We start from the raw sequence: 11,071 nt of genomic DNA, 5'->3' as shown, positions 1-11,071 counted from the left end.
GTGTTTGGGTGCAGAGTGCTTCCTGGTGAATTATGCAATGAAATGATATCACATTGTGATCCAGCGTTATTTGCAACAGAGCAACAAAACCCTAGTTTGTACCTCTCATGCTTGGTGCCCCATCAGTAGCAGCTGAGATTACATTGTTGCTACGCATTCCTTTTGTCTTTAGGCAGTCAATAATAGCTGAGAAAATATCTTTTCCCTTTGTTTTTCAAGCGGCATCAAGTCAATGAGCTCCTCTTGGGTCACTTGGAATTCACATACCTGCAGAAAATAGCAATCTGTGCAATATCATCAACATCACACAATTGATCACAAACAATAGAGAAGCCTGGAGCTAAATTTATATCCTCAATCTGCTGGATGGTGATATCTATGGCCATTTTCACTGTTATGTCCTTCACGGTCTCTGCAGATAAAGGCATGTCTCTAGTTTTCGAAATAATTTTGTTTTTGTTTTTAAAATCTCTATATAGCTGCTTGGTGACATTGATAAAGGACTCTTTTACGTATTCACCATGATTTTCCTCATTTCACAATCTCTTGAACTGCCACAAAACTAGCAGTAGTTGAGTTAACTGTTGATTTCACCCACTTAGCAAACATATTCCTAGATTTTCTCTCCACACCTCCATCCCCCACCAGGACGGTTTGAGGGCTCTCTGCTTCTTCCTTGAACAGTGGCCCAACCAGTCCCCATCCACCACCACCCTCCTCTGCCTGGCTGAACTTGTTCTCACATTGAACAACTTCTCCTTCAACTCCACACACTTCCTTCAAGTAAAAGGTGTTGCTATGGGTACCCGCATGGGTCCTAGTTATGCCTGTCTTTTTGTGGGATATGTCGAACATTCCTTGTTCCAGTCCTACTCAGGCCCCCTCCCCCAACGTTTTTTCATTGCTGACCGTATCGGTGCCGTTTCCTGCTCCCTCCCCGAGCTGGAAAACTTTATCAACTTTGCTTCTAATTTCCACCCTTCTCTTACCTTTATATGGTCCATCTCCGACACTTCTCTTCCCTTCCTCGACTTCTCTATCTCCATCTCTGGGGATAGGTTGTCGACTAATATCCATTATAAGCCCACCGACTCCCACAGCTACATCGACTACACTTGTTCATACCCTGCGTCCCAGTTTCTCTGTCTCCAACGCATCTGCTCTGATGATGCTACCTTCCGTAACAGCGCTTCTGATATGACCTCCTTTTTCCTCAACCAAGCATTTCCCCCCACTGTGGTTGACAGGGCCCTCAACCGTGTCCGGCCCATTTCCCGCACCTCTACCCTCACCCCTTCCCCTCCCTCCCAGAACTGCGACAGGGTTCCCCTTGTCCTCACTTTCCACCCCATCAGCCTCCATATCCAAAGGATCATCCTCCGCCATTTCTGCCACCTCCAGCGTGATGCCACTACCAAACACATCTTTCCCTCCCTTCGCCTATCAGCATTCTGAAGGGATTGTTCCCTTCGTGACACCCTGGTCCACTCCTCCATTACCCCCACCACCTCGTCCCCGTCCCATGGCACCTTCCCCTGCAATTGCAGGAGGTGTAATACCTGCCCATTTACCTCCTCTCTCCTCACTACCCCAGGCCCCAAACACTCCTTTCAGGTGAAGCAGCGATTTACTTGTACTTCTTTCAATGTAGTTTAGTATTCGCAGCTCACAATGTGGTCTCCTCTACATTGGGTAGACCAAATGCAGACTGGGTGACCGCTTTGCGGAACACCTCCGCTCAGTCCGCAAGCAGAACCCCGAGCTTCCGGTTGCTTGCCATTTCAACACTCGCCCCTGCTCTCATGCTCACATTTCTGTCCTGGGATTGCTGCATTGTTCCAGTGAACATTAACGCAAGCTCGAGGAGCAGCATCTCATTCACCGATTAGGCACGCTACAGCCTGCTGGACTGAACACTGAGTTCAATAATTTCAGAGCATGACGGGCCCCCCATTTTACTTTTATTTTTAGTTATTTTTTCTTTTTTCTTTTTTTATATATTTTTTGTGATTATTTTATTTTATTTCATCTTAGTTTGATCAGTTCTTTTTTATTCATTCACGGGATGTGGGAGTCGCTGGCCAGGCCAGCATTTATTGCCCATCCCTAATTGCCCTTGAGAAGGTGGTGGTGAGCTGCCTTCTTGAACCGCTGCAGTCCTTGTGAGGTAGGTACACCCACAGTGCTGTTAGGAAGGGAGTTCCAGGATTTTGACCCAGCGACAGTGAAGGAACGGCGATATAGTTCCAAGTCAGGATGGTGTGTGACTTGGAGGGGAACTTGCAGGTGGTGGTGTTCCCATGTATTTGCTGCCCTTGTCCTTCTAGTTGATAGAGGTCACGGGTTTGGAAGGTGCTGTCGAAGGAGCCTTGGTGCATTGCTGCAGTGCATCTTATAGATGGTACACACTGCTGCCAATGTGCGTCGGTGGTGGAGGGAGTGAATGTTTGTAGATAGGGTGCCAATCAAGCCGGCTGCTTTGTCCTGGATGATATCGAGCTTCTTGAGTGTTGTTGGAGCTGCACCCATCCAGGCAAGTGGAGAGTATTCCATCACACTCCTGACTTGTGCCTTGTAGATTGTGGACAGGCTTTGGGGAGTCAGGAGGTGAGTTACTCGCCTCAAGATTCCTAGCCACTGACCTGCTCTTGTAGCCACGGTATTTATATGGCTACTCCAGTTCAGTTTTCGGTCAATGGTAGCCCCTAGGATGTTGATAGTGGGGGATTCAGCGATGGTAATGCTGTTGAATGTCAAGGGGAGATGGTTAGATTCTCTTTTGTTGGAGATGGTCATTGCCTGGCACTTGTGTGGCGCGAATGTTACTTTCCACTTATCGGCCCAAGCCTGGATATTGTCCAGGTCTTGCTGCATTTCTACACGGACTGCTTCAGTATCTGAGGAGTTGCGAGTGGTGCTGAACATTGTGCAATCATCAGCGAACATCCCCACTTCTGACCTTATGTTTGAAGGAATGTCATTGATGAATCAGCTGAAGATGGTTGGGCCTAAGACACTACCCTGAGGTACTCCTGCAGTGATGTCCTGGAGCTCAGATGATTGACCTCCAACAACCACAACCATCTTCCTTTGCGCTAGGTATGACTCCAGCCAGCGGAGGGTTTTCCCCCCGATTCCCATTGACCTCAGTTTTGCTAGGGCTCCTTGATGCCATACTCGGTCAAATGCTGCCTTGATGTCAAGGGCAGTCACTCTCACTTCACCTCTTGATTTCAGCTCTTTTGTCCATGTTTTAACTAAGGCTGTAATGAGGTCAGGAGCTGAGTGGCCCTGGTGGAACCCAAACTGAGCATCACTGAGCAGGTTGTTGCTAAGCAAGTGCCACTTGATGGCACTGTTGATGACACCTTCCATCACTTTACTGATGATTGAGAGTAGGCTAATGGGGCGGTAGTTGGCCGGGTTGGACTTGTCCTGCTTTTTGTGTACAGGACATACCTGGGCAATTTTCCACATTGCAGGGTAGATGCCAGTGTTGTAGCTGTACTGGAACAGCTTGGCTAGGGGCGTGTCAAGTTCTGGAGCACAGGTCTTCAGTACTATTGCCGGAATATTGTCAGGGCCCATAGCTTTTGCATTATCCAGTGCCTTCAGTCGTTTCTTGATATCACGTGGAGTGAATCGAATTGGCTGAAGTTTGGCATCTGTGATGCTGGGGACTTCAGGAGGAGGCCGAGATGGATCATCAACTCGGCACTTCTGGCTGAAGATTGTTGCAAATGCTTCAGCCTTATCTTTCGCACTGATGTGCTGGGCTCCCCCATCATTGAGGATGGGGATATTTGTGGAGCCACCTCCTCCAGTTAGTTGTTTAATTGTCCACCACCATTCACGGCTGGATGTGGCAGGACTGCAGAGCTTAGATCTGATCCGTTGGTTATGGGATCGCTTAGCTCTGTCTATCGCATGCTGCTTACGCAGTTTGGCATGCAAGTAGTCCTGGGTTGTAGCTTCACCAGGTTGACACCTCATTTTGAGGTATGCCTGGTGCTGCTCCTGGCATGCCCTCCTGCACTCTTCATTGAACCAGGGTTGGTCTCCTGGCTTGATGGTAATGGTAGAGTGGGGGATATGCCGGGCCATGAGGTTACAGATTGTGGTTGAGTACAATTCTGCTGCTGCTGATGGCCCACAGTGCCTCATGGATGCCCCGTTTTGCATTGCTAGATCCTCACCCAGTGTGCATTTTGTGCCCTTGCCACTCTCAGTGCTTCCTCCAAGTGGTGTTCAACATGGAGGAGTACTGAGTCATCAGCTGAGGGAGGGCGGTAGGTGGTAATCAGTAGGAGGTTGCCTTGCCCATATTTGATGCCACGAGACTTCATGAGGTCCGGAGTCGATGTTGAGGACTCCCAGGGCAACTCCCTCCCTACTGTATACCACTGTGCCACCACCTCTGCTTGAGTCTGTCCTGCCGGTGGGACAGGACGTACCTGGGGATGGTGATGGCAGTGTCTGGGACATTGTCTGTTAGGTATGATTCCGTGAGTATGACTATGTCAGGCTGTTGCTTGACTAGTCTGTGGGACAGCTCTCCCAATTTTGGCACAAGCCCCCAGATGTTAGTAAGGAGGACTTTGCAGGGTCGACAGGGCTGGGTTTGCCGTTGTCGTTTCCGGTGCCTAGGTCGATGCCGAGTGGTCCGTCCGGTTTCATTCCTTTTTTATGGACTTTGTAGCGGTTAGGTACAACTGAATGGCTTGCTAGGCCATTTCAGAGGGCATGTGGGTCTGGAGTCACATGGAGGCCAGACCAGGTAAGGACAGCAGATTTCCTTCCCTAAAGGACATTAGTGAACCAGATGGGTTTTTACAACAATTAACAATGGTTTCATGGCCATCATTAGACTAGTTTTTAATTCCAGATTTTTATTAAGTTCAAATTCCACCTTCTGCTGTGGTGGGATTCGAACCCATGTCCCCAGAGGAATACGCTGGGTCTCTGGGTTACTAGACCAGTGATAATACCACTACGCTACCGCCTACCCTAAGTTTGCTTACCCACTGTTTTTTTCATGTTTGTACTTGCGGCTGTTCAATTTTCAGTCCATTAACCCCCTATCTGTACTAATGCTTTGTCTTTAAACACACCATTAACATATTGTTTGCCTTTGCTCCATGACGTTCTGGTCAGCTATTCTGTGACCTTGTCCTATCTACACTTTCTCCTTTGTTATCTCTTGCCCCACCCCCGCTTTACTTGCTTATAACCTTTCACATTTTTAATATTTGCCAGTTCTGAAGAAGGGTCACTGACCTGAAACATTAACTCTGCTTCTCTCTCCACAGATGCTGCCACACCTGCTGAGTATTTCCAATATTTCTTGTTTTTATTTCAGATTTCCAGCATCCGCAGTATTTTGCTTTTATGTTCCAAGATTCCTCTGCCTTGTTCTTCAGCTCCTCCATCGCTTTCTTTCGGGCTTCTCCAGCTGGATAACTTTTGGCTTAGGGACTGTGCTTTTTAGTGATATGCCTCTAAGGATTTGATTTCTTCTTGTTGTTCAGGTGAATTTGGGATGAATGGGAATGAATCTTGAAATTCTTGCTTTTCCTCTTCAATTCTTCTCTTCTTTTCAGCCATTTCAAAAGAAGCCTTTTTGTTTGTTCTTTGATGATTTATCATGTGCTCATCAACACACCTCAACACCAGGGCCAGATCAAACACCTTCTTTTATTGATTAATGTGCCTGTCTGCATTTGCTCACCAGCACAGCATCAAGACCATCAACAGCACTTCTGTTACAATTAACCAATCAACGCCCTACTTATTGTACATCCACCCAATCATGGAACGCTAACTGATTAATATTGATCAATCAGATTTCAAATATGGCAACCAAACAGAAATTTTGGGTGAACTTTTCAAACAGATGATCCAAGGCCACAGTGAGGGTGATTCTTTATTGATTAATTTGCCTGCCTGCACACGACCCACATGATTGGATAGCAGGTGATAGTGCATGACACTGTTTTTCCTGGTGAAGCATTTGACAGACAAGAATTTTTAGATAGTTGTTGATTTTTTTTGTTTTTACATTGGGAGCTCATAGGGGGAACAAACCTCTGAAAACTCATTCCAACCAGTGTTTGAATGATGCTCAGGAGTCGCACATCGGACTTCAGGGAGAAGCATGAGGCTCTGGAGCCGCATGTTCCAACCCCTGCCCTAGGTAGGCAAGGCCTCCTGCTGAGAGCCTTCTCTTTCTCTCTCTGTGAACAGCTAGTTTTCTCTGCTGCCTCTGTTCCATTTTCCTTGATTGCTGCAGCCCAAGGGGAACTGCAATTCTTGCCCCCATATCTGAGAGCAAGAGGCCTTTGGACAGCACCACTCCCTTCTGACTTAAACAGCTTCACATAACTCCTTCAACGAAACAGTGTTTCCACAAACTCTTCACAGCTTTGATAGTCAAATGCACTTCATCCGCAAGTTGGACGATGATGCCTTTAAATAGCACTGGTGGGGTGGTGGGGTGGTGGCGGTGGAGGTGGGGGTGGTCCCTCCTGCAGCTGAATGCATGTTCAGTTGTGCATATTTAAGAGAGGGCGTTAACAGGAGCGACGAGGTCCAAAATGGCAGGTCGGGCGTCAAATCAGCATTAGACATTGACCGGCGTCACCATCTGTTCACTCTACAGACTTCCTGCAGACACACGGGATGGCCATGCTGTCACCCTTCACACCATGCCAAACAGTGCAGACCATACCAGAAGTGGGTGGAAGTGGCTCAACCAGTTCCCATAATGCCAAAACCACGGGTGCTATGGTGATGAATTTTGTGGTCTATGTGTTTTTATTTTTTTATGTTAGAGATACAGCACTGAAACAGGCCCTTCAGCCCACTGAGTCTGTGCTGACCATCAACCACCCATTTATACTAATCCTACATTAATCCCATATTCCTACCACATCCCCACCTTCCCCCTACCTATACTAGGGGCAATTTATAATGGCCAATTTACCTATCAACCTGCAAGTCTTCAGCTGTGGGAGGAAAGTGAAGCACCCAGCAAAAACCCATGCACTCACAGGGAAAACTTGTAAACTCCACACAGGCAGTACCCAGAATCGAACCCGGGTTGCTGGAGCTGTGAGGCTGCGGTGCTAATCACTGCACCGCTGTGCCGCCCACAGTTATTCCTTACAATCCTTTTAGCTCCACATAATCCACTTGGCTTTTTTATTTAATAATTTCTATGTGTCTTTCCTTACAATAAAATGTCTTCAGCCCTGATATTCATTCTTCTCTAACATTACCCACCTCATTGAGAAGAAAAGACAGAGTTTGGGAGAATACATTTTAAACCAATCCTATCTACATTACTCATGCTTTTGTTCTGTAGTAGAATAATGTAAAAAGATAACTACTTTCTTCTTGTAATCATTCTTTTCCTCTATTTCCCCCCTTTCTCCTGACTTCTTGTGTATCATCATCTTGATAACGTTCAGTTAGTATCCTAGCCCTAAAAATTGTACTTGATATTCACAGTCCTACCCTAAAGCAACCCAGTATTTATATATTTTTGACTCACTGGTAGCATTCATGCCTCTGAGTCAGCAGAATTGTGGGTTCAAGTCCCACTCCAGGACTTGAGCACAAAAATCAAGGCTGACACTACTACAGTACTGAGGGAGTGCTGCACATTGGGAAGCATTGTCTTTCGGATGAATTGTTAAACCAAGGCCCCGTCTGCCCCTTGGATGGACATAAAAGATCCATGGCACTATTTCAAATAAGAGCAGTGTGTTATGCCCAGTGTCCTGGCCAATATTTATCCTCAATCAACAACACAAAAACAGATTATCTGGTCAAATTGCTGTTTGTGGGAGCTTGCTGTGCACAAATTGTCTGCTGCGCTTCCTACAGTACAACAGTGACTACACTTCAAAAAGTACTTCATTTGCACTTTGAGGTGTCCGGTGATCGTGAAAAACATTATATAAATGCAAGTCTTTCTTTTTCCTTTTTCTAACAATTCAGCACAGTACTGAGAGAGTGCTGCACTATCAAAGGTGGCAGCTTTTGGATGAGATGTTAAACCAAGGCACAGTCTGCCCACTTGGGTGGACATTAAAGATCCAACGGCACCAGTTAATAAAAAGCACGAGGGTTCTTACTGCTGTCCTGACCAATAATTATCCCTTAACCAACATAACACAGTTTGTCTGTGAAATTTGGCTCCATAGCGCAAGGTTTATCAGTGCTACGAGCCCCATTTTACCTCCGAAAATGCATTTGTGGTGCCTGCACACACTTCTGGCGCTAGCCACATCTGACAACATTTTTGCAACTGCATTAGCACGTGTGCAGGGAGCGTCCACCAGAAGTATGAAGAGTAGGCAGATCATGACATCAATCAATGTGTAACATTGGTTTGACATCAAGGCTGCCATTTTGGAGCTCAAAACACCAGCTAATGTATTTGTTTAACATCGCACAGCTGAACACATATTCAGCTGCAGAAACGACCCACGACCAGTGCTATTTAAAGGGATCAGCTACTTACAGGTTAGTTGTTAATTGATTTCTACTGGATGTTGTTGTGATTGTAGAAGTGTTTGGTGATTTCCAGAGTTGATTAAAGTTGCTGTAGGACATTGTCCTGACTTCAAAGATTCTGCACAAACCACTTGCTCCCGGACTAGGTTGCTGTTGTACGCATCCCCTTGACTTACAGCATGAAAGGGAGAACGAGCAGCCGCAACACAGAGAAGGACAAGCTGCTGGTAGAGGGAGGAGAAGGCAAAGAAGGGTTCACAACTGTTGTGTGTTGTTGTTGTATTTGTAATGTTGCTAGGGCATTCTGGAGAAAGTCTTAGACTGGATAAAGTCAACGAACAATTCTTTATTATTTACATTTATTATATACACTCTCCACAAGCCTCCTAAGCTAGCATCCTCTATGCTGCTGTCTCTTCTTCACCTCAAACCATACCATGACTGTTACATCATCACTTTTACAGTGGGAGGGGTCATCTCATTGTCTTCAGTATTAATCCTTTACCTGCTTATACTACATCTTCCCCCAAGTCTTTATCCAACATTTTCTCAAACATACATACATTCATGACTTATGTATTGCCCTCTCTCCACACCCCACACCCCCAAGTCTCTGACTTCACAGATTTAGTCTGATAGGAGGTTTGACAACTCTCCCTGTAATCTGTCTGGGATGATAAGTAGCCTTCTTTGTAAGTCTGGATTGGATTTGGTTAAACTTCACTATGGAGTGTAGCATTCTGTTCGGTTTGGGTTTGTTCATCTTCCTCTGGGTCTTCCAAATGAATAATTGGCTGTTGTTTTTGGGAAATAGGAATGATATTTCTCCGAGTTCTTTGTTGTTCCCTTCAGTTGTGTGTATCACATACGATCGCTGATAGTTTTTGTGTTTATGGATTACTGTACTTTTCCTTTCCAGGTCATGTATCCATCCTCTTTGACCTTGTTTAATTTGGGTCAGCTTCTCGCTCGAAATCTTCCATTATAATTCTGGGTTTGTTTCCTTCTTTAGGAATTTTCCCCAGCTCTTGCTTTCTCATAGTCTTGAGCCTTCAATCCAGGAATCAATTTCTGAGGCAACACTGGAAGTTGTCTTCTTAACTTTCTTCCCATTATTACTTCTGCTGGTGATAATCCACACATTAATTGTGTTGAACGATAAATTAGCAGTGAGATTGGCAGATCTTCATTTTTCTTTAGAAAAGACTTTATGGTTCTCACATCTCTTTCCAAGTCACCTTTTGACTGTGGATAACTGGTGAGCTTGTGAGAGGCTGAAAGCCCATCTTCACCGCAAATTGAGTGAAACATTCATGTGCGAACTGTGGTCCGGTGTCTGAAATTATTTCATCTGGAATCCCATGTGTTGCAAAGATGTCTTGAAGAATCCTGGTGGTAGAATATAATCTTCGGACTTCTACCCACTTTGAAAATAGGCAATGATGATTATATATGTCTTCTCACTAAACGTGAATAAATCCATACCGAGCCTTTGCCAAGATCCAGTTGGTAATTGGGTAGTTAACAGAGGTTCGCGATGTTCTGGCTTCTGTATCATGCATGTCTGACAGTTCTGGATCATGATCTCAATGTCCTTAGATATTCCAGCCACCATACTGAAGATTGTGCCCTTGTTCTGCACTTGGTTATATCCAAATGGCCTTGGTGTAGACCATCAAAGATATCGGATCTCATTGAACTAGGAATAACAATTTTGCCATTGTAAACTAATAAGTTGTTGATTATGATAAAGTATTTCTTATACTCATGGAACGTCTTCATTGTTCTCCCTCACAGACTTTCTTATGGCCATCCTTGTGTACAATAGGATAACTAAGGAAAAGGTAGGGCCTATCAGAGATGTACAAGGGAACTTATGCGTAGATGTGGGCAGGGTTCTTAATGAGTTTTTTGTCTCTGTTTTCACAGAGAGGGATGATGCAGATATTGTAGTAAAAGAGGAGGAGTGTGAAATATTAGATATGATAAGCAGAATGAGAGAGGAAATACTAGAGGGTCTGACATCCTTGAAAGTGGATAAATCGCCAGGGCCGGATGGATTGCATCCCACGTTGTTAAAGGAAGCCAGGGACGAAATAAAGGATGTGCTGAGTATCATCTTCAAATCCTCACTGGATATAGGTGAAGTGCCAGAGGTCTGCGAATATAATACCATTGTTTAAAAAGGGTGCGAGGGATAGGCCAAATAACTATAGGCCAGTCAGTCAGATTTCGGTGGTGGGTAAATTATTAGAATCAATTCTGAGAGACAGGATAAACTGCCACTTAGAAAGGCACGGATTAATCAGGGATAATCAGCATGAATTTGTTAAGGGAAGGTCATGTCTTACTAACTTTATTGAATTTTTTGAGGAAGTAACAAGGAAGATTGATGAGGGTAGTGCAGTGGTCTTCATGGATTTTAGTAAGGCATTTGACAAGGTCCCGCATGGCAGACTGGTTAGTAAAATGAAAACCCATGGGATACAGGGGTATCCAAAATTGGCTCAGTGACAGGAAACAAAATGTAATGATTGATGGATGTTTTTGC

Source organism: Heterodontus francisci, chromosome 6 (assembly GCF_036365525.1).
Source record: "Heterodontus francisci isolate sHetFra1 chromosome 6, sHetFra1.hap1, whole genome shotgun sequence".
In the NCBI taxonomy this organism is placed as follows: Eukaryota; Metazoa; Chordata; class Chondrichthyes; order Heterodontiformes; family Heterodontidae; genus Heterodontus; species Heterodontus francisci.
This window is presented reverse-complemented; position numbering follows the sequence as displayed.